The sequence below is a fragment of the Sus scrofa genome, chromosome 1 (genome assembly GCF_054392235.1).
Source record: "Sus scrofa isolate SSC_HxYL_T2T_F1_AM1 chromosome 1, Sscrofa_HxYL_maternal_Yorkshire_Landrace_v2.0, whole genome shotgun sequence".
Classification (NCBI taxonomy): Eukaryota; Metazoa; Chordata; class Mammalia; order Artiodactyla; family Suidae; genus Sus; species Sus scrofa.
In genome coordinates, this window is record NC_139383.1 from 226,327,619 (window position 1) to 226,338,131 (window position 10,513).

Below are 10,513 nucleotides of genomic sequence, written 5' to 3' on the forward strand. Positions count from 1 at the left end.
ATATATTATTATATAAATATTAATGCTAAAAATTTTTTAATGAAGGAAAATCAAAATTACCAGTAATCCCATCACCAAGTTAACATTCTAGTGTATTTTTTCCTAAACATATGTACATTTATAAACAACTTTTTTTTTTTTTTTTTGCTTTTTGGGCTGCACCCACAGCATATGGAGGTTCCCAGGCTACAGGTCGAATTGGAGCTACAGCTGCTGGCCTACACCACAAACATAGCAACTCCGGATCCAAGCCGCACCTGTGACATACACCACGGCTCACCGCAACTTCAGATCCCCGACCCATTGAGGGATGGCAGGGATTGAATCTGCATCCTCATGAATACTAGAGAGATTTGTTTCTGCTGTGCCACAATGGGAACTCCTACATTTATAAACACCTTTAAACACAATGGGCTCATACAATGTATATAATTTTGTACACTGCTTTTTTCATAAAACAAAGAATGTTTGGAAATTACCTAATGTTTTGGTTTTTGGTTTTTGGTTTTCGGTTTTTTGTTTTTTTGTCTTTTTGCCATTTCTAGAGCCACTCCCACAGCATATGGAGGTTCCCAGGCTAAGGGTCGAATCGGAGCTGTCCAGAGCCACAGCAACGCAGGATCTGAGCTGCGTCTGCAACCTACACCACAGCTCACGGCAACGCTGGATCCTTAACCCAATGAGCGAGGCCAGGGATCGAACCCACAACCCCATGGTTCCTAGTGGGATTCGTCAACCACTGAGCCACAACGGGAACTCCGGAAATTACCTAATGTTTTAAACTATTCTTCCAAGGTGGGAATAGCACAACATAGAGTTTAGTTAAAATAGCCTCTATGCTAGACACTAAGGTTATTTTTAATGCTTAGCTAGCAAAATAGATAAGAGATCAGTATTTCATGGTGGAGCCAAACACTGCCAAGACTTTTCCTCACGGGAGTTTTGGTAAGTCAAAAATTGAGCTCTAGGAATCAACTCTAGTGAAGCACTGAACATGACACCCATATCCAGCCAGGCTCTTTAATTCATACAGGGACAAATACTTGTGGCTTTGCCTTGATCCCTTGTTTTCATTTTTGGAATACTGTTTGGTTTGTAACAAACTGAGAAAAAAAAATGATTTGAACAACTGAAGTCACTGTGTATCTGAAAATATATAGCAACAATGTAACTAAACATTCACACTCAAAATAATCTTCTTTCATGAATTTTTTATTATATTTACAACATGTTCCACATCTAATGTCAGTGCATGACACATAGTAGGTGTTATCTACTGAAGACAAACCATCCAGCAGAATAAACAACGGGCAGAATAAACCAACCAGCAAAAATAAGACAATGGTGCAAATAACAAGTTATTTTGTTAGAGAAAAACTTTACAATGAAACATAAAAATATACTAATATGAACATTGCTCAGGAAAAATTAAATGAGCTATTTAGCACAAACTTAGTTATCATATCCCAATATGCTAAATTCTATTCCCTAGTAATCAGCTTAATTTCAAAACCAGAAATTCCACCCCTAGGCAACCATTGGTAAATGTCATCACCAATCCCTAGAAGTCCCTAGATATGAGAAACAATCAAAATGTAATCAAAGTTTGACGTTGAAAAGCTATACCAAGATCTCACCCAGGTTACTAAAACAAAAAAGGTTAAAATGGCAATTACTGATAATTTTTCTTTTTCCTCTAAAGTCTCCTATTTCCACATTTTCTAACAAGCATGGCTTTTTACTGGTTTTTTTCTCCTGTGCACAAAGGTCACACTGATACACAGAAGAATCCAAAAATTCCACATACATGAAGGAATGAATTACCCATAATCCCATCATCCACAAGTTAACTCATCACTTTCAGTATTTAATGTGGAGCTTTTTCCGTGCATACCTGAGGGGTGGAGAGTAAAGAGTGATACTCAGATCCCATCACGGCTCAGCGGTTAACGAACCCAACTAGAATCCATGAGGATTCGGGTTCAATCCTTGGCATTGCTCAGTGGGTTAAGGATCTGGTGTTGCAGTGAGTTTCGGTGTAGGTCATATATGCGGGTCAAATCCTGAGCTGCTGTGGCTATGGCAGAGGCTGGGGGCTACAGCTCCAATTGGACCCCTAGCCTGGGAACCTCCAAATGCCATGGGTGTGGCTCTAAAAAGACAAAAATAAATAAATAAAAGAGTAATAAAGGCAAAACTAAACCAATGGGGCCTAATCAAACTGACAAGCTTTTGCACAGCAAAGGAAACCAAAAAGAAAACAAAAAGACAACTTTCAGAATGGGAGAAAATAGTTTCAAACAATGCACCTGACAAGGGCTTAATTTCTAGGATATACAAACAACTTATACAACTCAACAGCAAAAAAGCCAACAACCCAATGGAAAAATGGGCAAAAGACATGAATAGACATTTCTCCAAGGAAGATAAAGAGAAGGCCAACAAGCACTTGAAAAAATGCTCAACATCCCTGATTATTAGAGAAATGCAAATCAAAACTACCACGAGATACCACCTCACACCAGTCAGAATGGCCATCATTAATAAGTCCATAATTAACAAATGCTGGAGGGGGTGTGGAGAAAAGGGAACCCTCCTGCACAGTTGGTGGGAATGTAAGCTGGTACAACCACTGTGGAGAACAGTATGGAGATACCTTAGAAAACTATACATAGAACTACCGTATGACACAGCAATGCCACTCTTGGGCATATATCCAGACAAAACTTTCCTTAAAAAAGACATACGCACCCACATGTTCACTGCAGCACTATTCACAATAGCCAAGACATGAAATCAACTCAAATGTCCATTGACAGATGATTGGATTAGGAAGATGTGGTGTATATATACACAACGGAATACTACTCGGCCATAAAAAAGAACCAAATAATGCCATTTGCAGCAACCTGGATGGAACCAGAGACTCTCCTACTGAGTGAAGTAAGTCAGAAAAAGAAAGACAAATACCATATGATATCATTTATATCTGGAATATAACATATGGCACAAAGGCATCTTTCCACAGCAAAGGAAATCATGTACTTGGAGAATGGACTTGTGGTTGCCAAGGGCAAAGGGGAAGGAGTAGGATTGACTGGGAGCTTGGGGTAAATAGATACAGAATGTTGCCTTTGAGATGGATTTGCAATGGGATCCTGCTGGGTAGCACTAGGAACTCTGTCTAGTCACTTATGATGGAACATTTAATGTGAGAAAAAAGAATGTATACTTGTATGTGTAACTGGGTCACCATGTTGTACAGTAGGAAAAAATAATAATAAAAGGTTAAGTTATACACAACTAATGGTGTTTATTAAGTTTGTGAATGAGATTATAGAACACCGCTATGGGCAAATATATAGGCAAGAGGAAAGACTAACTTAAATTGATAACTGAAGCTAAGCTCTCTGAAGGACCAGATGGAACTGACCAAAGAAGCTCAGACCACCTGGGATAGCAGTCTAGGCAGAGGGAACAAGAATGTGAGCAGGTGTCAAGCCCCACCCAGCCAGGGAACTAAGCCTTGCTGAGAGAGCTGAGAGGACTTGATCCTCAGGTAAATAAATGTGAGGCCATTCAAAGAGAAGTTAGGTGGACAGGATTCTCAAAGGGCTTCTTCCAAGTGCTTAGGCTGGGAAAGGATAAGGCCCTAAAAGTGTGGACTTGGATGTTCAGCATCTTCTCCCAAAAGGTATAAAGAGTAGAGGCACAGGGCAATCTTTGTGGTGGGGGGACGCGCTGCAGGGAGTAAAAACACCAATATTTTATTTATTTATTTTTCAACCTTTTAGGGCTGCACCTGCTGCATATGGAGGTTCCCAGGCTAGGGGTCCAATCAGAGCTACAACTGCCAGCGTACACCACAGCCACAGCAACGCAGGATCCGAGCCAAGTCTGCGACCTATACCACAGCTCACAGCAACACCAGATCTGTAATCCACTGAGCAAGGCCAGGGATCAAACTCGAAACCTCATGGTTCCTAGTTGGATTCACTTCTGCTGAGCCAGGATGGGAACTCCAAGACCAGTATTTTAAATTTATATTTTAGTCTCCATAAAACCTTCTAGATAGGTAAGGATAAAATATATATACATAGCTATATATAGATATATATAGATATACACCCACACATATATACATAATGACTTTAACTATGGCACAACTTCCAAGTAATTCATATTAGAAATGGAGGTAGGGAGATGAGTCTTAAATATTCACATTACAGGAGTTCCCATTGTGACTCAATGGGTTAAGAACACGACATAGGGAGTTTCCGTCGTGGCACAGTGGAAATGAATATGACGAATATGACTAGCATCCATGAGGTTACAGGTTTGATCCCTGGCCTCGCTCAGTGGGTTAAGGATCCAGCGTTGCCATGAGCTGTGGGGTAGGTCACAGATTCAGATTAGACCTGGCATTGCTGTGGATGTGGTTGTGGCCAGCAGCTATAGCTCCAATTAGACACCTAGCCTGGGAACCGCCATATGCCATGGGTATGACCTTAAAAAGCAAAAAAAAAAAAAAAAATTCAACAGAGTGTCTGTGAAGATGAGGGTTGGACCTCCTGGCTTCACTCAGTGGGTTAAGGATCCGGCATTTCTTCAAGCTGTGGTGTAGGCTGCAGCTGCTGCTCTGATTTGACCCCTAGCCCAGGAACTTCCATATGGCACAAGTGTGGCCATAAAAAGAAAAAAAAAATCCACATTATAAAAAAGGAAATATAACTATTAAAAGAGTGAAAGATCTGCATTAGACACTGAGTTTAATGACAGCATGGAAAGTACCTGTTTGGAGTTCCCATCATGGAGCAGCAGAAATGAATCCAACTGGGAACCATGGGGTTGTGGGTTCAACCCCTGGCCTCACTCAGTGGGTTAAGGATCTCACATTGTTCGTGACCTGTGGTATAGGTGGCAGACACAGCTCGGATCTGGCATTGCTGTGGCTGTAGGGTAGGTCAGCAGCTGGAGCTCCAATTCGACCCCTAGCCTGGGAACCTCCATGTTGGGGTGTGACCCTAAAAAGCAAAAAAAAAAAGAAAGAAAGAAAGAAAGTACCTGTTTTTTTTGCGGGGGGGGCTGTTTTTGTCTTTTTGCCATTTCTTGGTCATGGAGGTTCCCAAGCTAGGGGTCGAATCGGAGCTGTAGCCACCAGCCTACACCAGAGCCACAGCAACACAGGATCCGAGCCGCGTCTGCAACCCACACCACAGCTCACGGCAACGCTGGATCGTTAACCCACTGATCAAGGGCAGGGATCGAACCCGCAACCTCATGGTTCCTAGTTGGATTCGTTAACCACTGCGCCACGACGGGAACTCCAGAAAGTACCTGTTTTATCATCATATCTCTAATATATATACAACAAATCAATGTCAAGAGAATAATCATTATGATTATTATGTATGAAAAAAGACTGGGCTAACAAAAGAATGAGCTTTCCAGGCAAGGAAAGACAGTGCTACACTCAGGACAAAGCTACAAAGAATTCTGCCTCTAAGAATTACTCTTGGTAGTGGAGCAGGAAAATGTCAATAGGCCCCTCAAAGGTCTTGAGAGAAAGTATCCCTCAATACCACTATCCCTGTTTGCTCGTTCATTTATTCAAAAGAAAATGTTTAATCCAACAATTCCACTAACAGCTGTATACCCAAGAGTTTAAAAAAAGATAAAAAATAATCCATACAAAAAAATAGTTTATAGCAACATTATTCGTAATAGCCAAAATGTAGAAACAACCCAAATACCCATCAAGCAACAAACAGACAAAATGTGATATATCCATACAATGGAATAGATATGTAATTTAGCCATAAAAATGAATGAAGTGCTGAAACAGGCTATGACATGGATGAATTTGTAAAATATTACGCTAAATAAAAGAATCTAGTCACACAAGACCACATATAATATGATTACATTTTTATGAAATGTCAGAACCGGCGAATCTATTGAGACAAAAAGCACATTAGTCATTGACTAGGGCTGGGGTGGGGATGGGATTTAGGAGAAATGAACAATAAGTGCTAATGGGAAAGGACTTCTTTTTGAGGTGATAAAAATGTCCTAAAATTGGGAGTTGACCGCCCTGGCACAGTGGGTTAGGAATCCCACTGCTGCAGTGCTTGTTGCTATAGAAGCTCAGGTTCAACCCCCGGCTCCACACCGTGGGCTAAAGGATCTGGTGTTGCCACAGCTGTGGCATAGCTCACAGCAGCTGTGGCCCAGATTCAATCTCTGTCCCTAAGAACTTTCCGGCCATCAAATTAAAAAAAAAAAAAAAAAAAAAAAGAGTTCTAAAATTGGAGTTCCCCGCTGAGGCACAGTGCGTTAAGGATCCCTCCTTGTCTCTGGACCAGCTCAGGTCCTGAGTCCCAATTCCATCCCCAGCCCGCACTGGGTTAAGGATCCAGCATTGCCATTGCTATCTATGGCTTAGGCCACTGCTGCAGCTCAGATTCAGTCCCTGGCCCAGGGGCTTCCATATGCCTCAGGTGCAGCCATTTAAAAAATAACAATAAAACAGCAAAATTTAAAAATTGCATTGCCAAGTTCCTGAGATGCTCTAAAGATTATGTGCAAACTTTTCATAACACCTTAAACTGAAAGAAAGAAGGCCTTAAAAAACTGAACCATGTAATAACATTCCAAAAATAAAGTATGGGGGGGTTGGGAGGGGACTAGCAAGGTGGGAGACCTTAATAGTTCTAAAGATCTAAAAAGGTCATAACTAACGATCTTAAAGGAGAACCTAGTGCTACAAAGTAAAAATGTACCTTTAAAATTTAAAGCCACTAATTTTCAACCACGACACTTCGAAATTTGAATATTAGTAACCGTTGCCATAGAAACAGTGAAGCCGAGTTTCCGGAGGTTAAAAATAAAAAATACTGCAAATTCAAGTGGGTGAAACAGGGCAAAGTTTGGTCCGAACATAGGTGAACAGAGCCTACCATAAACTTTCACAAGGCTAAGAGTGGACTGAATGCAACTTTTAACCTACACTTCCCAAGCAGTGCTGGAGGAATCACCCCGCAGGGTAACTTACCAAGAGCAATAAATAAATAAATAAATAAATTTTAAAATGTTTTAAAAGTTTGCCCTCTCTTTTCCAGGGAGAGGACGCACAAAAAAATCCTCTCCAGCAACGCCCACCACCAAAGCCAGAAGCCGGCTCCGGCAGACGTGCATGGTAGCAGCTCAGGGGGAGACTAGCTCCGAGTTCACCCGGAAAGCATCCGAATCTAGCCCTGCTGGTTTCATTGGCTGAACACCGAGGAAAACCCCAAGCTCGAGCCCGTTGCCCCAGCCTACCTGGCTCCTTTCTCCACATCCCCACCCCCCGCCACGTCCCATGCCTGGCTTACCACGCGACCCTATCCAACTCCTATTTATTAAGCATCCACTGTCTAACACCGCATCGTGGCCAGAGGCACCGTAGGAAAAAATGGCCCCAAGCCGGAAAAATCAAAAGGACAGCCACGGGGACTAAAGTCGAACCAGGAAGAGGGTCTAACTGCCTACGATGGAGTGGTCTGGAGAGGCGCCCCCACCTTTACCCCGCGGGTTGTGATAGTCCCAGGGAAGAGACGGCCCCAAGGGGCGCACCAGGCCTGGTCTTCCCAGGGTCCCCGCAGACCCGGCTGGAAGGGGAAAGGTAAGGAGTCGGCATCCCTAGACTAACCGCGAGCTTCTCTGCTCCAAAGAGCGCGACCCCGACTCCGGCCCCCGGCAGAACGGCGAGCACGGGGACCGAACCCCTGAGGGCCAGAGCGGGCTGTCACTGGCTCCCGCCTCCCACTGCTGCGACCACGGCGGGCCGCTCTCTCCCCCTGGCATGACAGTCGCGGCGACCGCGGACCGAATGTCTCCGGCCCCGCGTCTCCGCTCGGCTGGACGCCGGCACCCCCCGCTGCCCCGCGCGGAGCGGGGCAGTGCCGGGAAGACCGCCCGGGGCCCCTCCCCCCACTGCCCCCATTCTCCGGAGTCCGGAAAAGCGGTTACCTGGCGCGCGGACTGGGGCGAGGACACGACCCCGAGGAGGAAGATGAGAAGGAAAACGGTAGCCCGTGACCCAGGGAGATTTGGGAAATTTAGGAGACTTGTTCCGCACTGGGTGACAGCTGTTCGCTGCGCACGCGCACCCGGCCTTAGTCGCCCGATCACTCCGCCGCTCCTCAGCCTCCCGTCGAGGGGCTGGGAGGCAGCGGTGAAGGCGCGCGCACAGCGCCCGCCGGCTCTCCTTGCGCGAGGGCGCGCGCGCGCCGTCACGTGACCGCTGGGGCCTGCACTTAGCGGGTCACGTGAACTTCCAAACAGCTTAAAGGTGCCAGGCACATTCTTGCTTTAGGCTTAATCTTCCGCGCTGTTCCTATTCTAGACTCGCAGCTGCGCTGTTGGCTTTCTAGAGATGGTTATGTCCCTTTTTTCCCAGAAGGGAAAGACAGTTGAACAGAAAAAAGGAACAGGTGCACAGAACCCTGCCCAGAAGCGCCCACTGGGTTCCTTCAGGGTTGGACCTGATGTAGCCCACGCGCCACACGTCCTCTTGGCCCGACGCGGCCCTATGGCTGCCTCCGGCGCGCGGACGTCAGAGTGGCGTTGCCATGGGTGGGGCATCGTAATGCCCAGCCTAACCGAACTGGCCAGGATGTCGCGGTTCGCTGCTGGGTAGCAATGACAGCGTCTTATGGTCAGGATTTCTGAGACTTCTGACCGAAATGGTAGATCCTGAGTGGGCGACGGGTGTCTACCTGCCAACCTTTTAGCAAGCAGTTCTCAAGCAGTAAGCCATGTTGTTAGCCAAAGGGAGCGATACTATCCCGTGTTCCAGACACCTACGCTGAACATGTCCCGGCCCAGCGCAGGTGTGCGCTTTAGCTGAGGAAACCTGCAGTGTCCCTAATAGGACTTTGGTCTGGAGGTTTCTCAAAAATTAGAGATGTCAGCAGAATAGCCTGAGCTATTAACATGAAGTGCAGGTGCCTCCGGACTCCTCAGGAAGTACTTAAATTAGCTTGCGACAACTTATTATTTCTGCGGGGTATCTGCCTTCTAAAGTGTCAGAAAAAAACAGTAATCCCTTACTTAAGCCTTTGTGCTACCAAAGACAGATGGCTGAGCACCAGGTGTTTTGCAAAGCTGAACAATTTTTTTAACTTCCTGTAGAGTTTCCAGCTGGGTCCTTTGTTGCGTTTCCCCTAACGTATTCTCAGCTAAGAAAGGGCAGATCCTTAGGCTTCTGAACAGGTCTGGGCTGTCTCAAGTGCTGAATTTTCTATTGCAGTCCACCAATTCCCGCCTTTCTAAGTATCTCAACAGGTATATTTACCACGCCCTCAAAGTCTTTTCTCAATGGTAGGAGCATTGCAAGGACTGATGAAATATGGCTAATTAGAGAGTTCCCTGGTGACCTGGCTGTTAAGGATCCCGTGTTGTTACTGTGGCTTGTGTCACTACTGTTGCACGGTTGCACCCTTAGTCCAGGAACTTTTGGTCTGCCACAAGCCTGGGGGAAATATATTTTTTTATTGTGCATATAATATATGTGTATATAAATATATATATATTTAAGTAAGGCTAATGGGATTATTGGGCAGTCCCTTTTTTTTTTTTTTTTTACTTTTTTAGGGCTGCACCTGTGGCATATCGAAGTTCCCAGGCTAGGGGTATAATAGGAGCTGTAGCTGCCAGCCTACACCACAGCAACTGGGATCCAAGCCACATCATCAACCTACACCACAGCTCATGGCAACACCTGATCCTCAACTCACTGAGCAAGGCCAGGGATGGAACCCGAGTCCTCATGGATACTAGTTGGGTTTATAAACCACTGAGCCACAACAGAAGCTCCAGGCTGCCACATTTCTGTAGTTATTAAATTGGAAAGAAGTTTTGGGCTCCATTACCCACACACATAGACATCTGAACTTGCCTAACATGTACACTCAACTGGGAATTTTACAAATGTGTATGTTATGAAGATCCCAACTCTCCTTACAAATCCATCAAATACACTAAAGCAATAAACATTCAACATTCATTTAGGGCTTACTGTGAGACTGATGCTGTTTTAAGAGCTTCATATATATTAATAGATTAATCTTTAAAATTCTTTGTTGAATAGGCTTTATTATTATCTCCTTGTCATGGATATGAAAACTGAAGTGTGGAGATTAAGAAATATTTCAGACAGCTACTGAATACCAGGGTTCTTAATAAATCATATGCTGTATTAGACTAGGAACCTAGCACACCAGACTGAAAATCTAGAAACATGAATTCCAGTCCATTTATAGTCTCCAGACACATGATATTGAACAAATAATATTTGTTAAACACAGTAAATAAAGTCTCAGCTTTGGGAGGGTTTGATTTTTTTGGTTGGTTGGTTGGTTGGGGGCGGGTGGCCACACTCTTGGCATATGGAAATTCTGGGGCCAGGGATCAAAACCAAAGTTGCAGCTGTGACTGAGCCTCTTCGGAGACAATGCTGGGTCCTTAACCA

The 10,513-nt window shown here is 44.6% G+C and overlaps 1 protein-coding gene across 2 annotated transcripts in view; it reads right to left on the minus strand.

The window, feature by feature from the left end:
* Positions 1–8,138, minus strand: part of KDM4C (lysine demethylase 4C) — a 436,329-nt gene extending 428,191 nt beyond the window's left edge. For both annotated transcript variants that reach the window (XM_021063862.2, XM_021063858.2), the window contains exon 1: positions 8,011–8,138. The gene's annotated coding sequence lies outside the window, so the exon portion shown is untranslated. The remainder of the gene's footprint in view (positions 1–8,010) is intronic.
* Between the last annotated feature and the right edge of the window lie 2,375 nt (positions 8,139–10,513).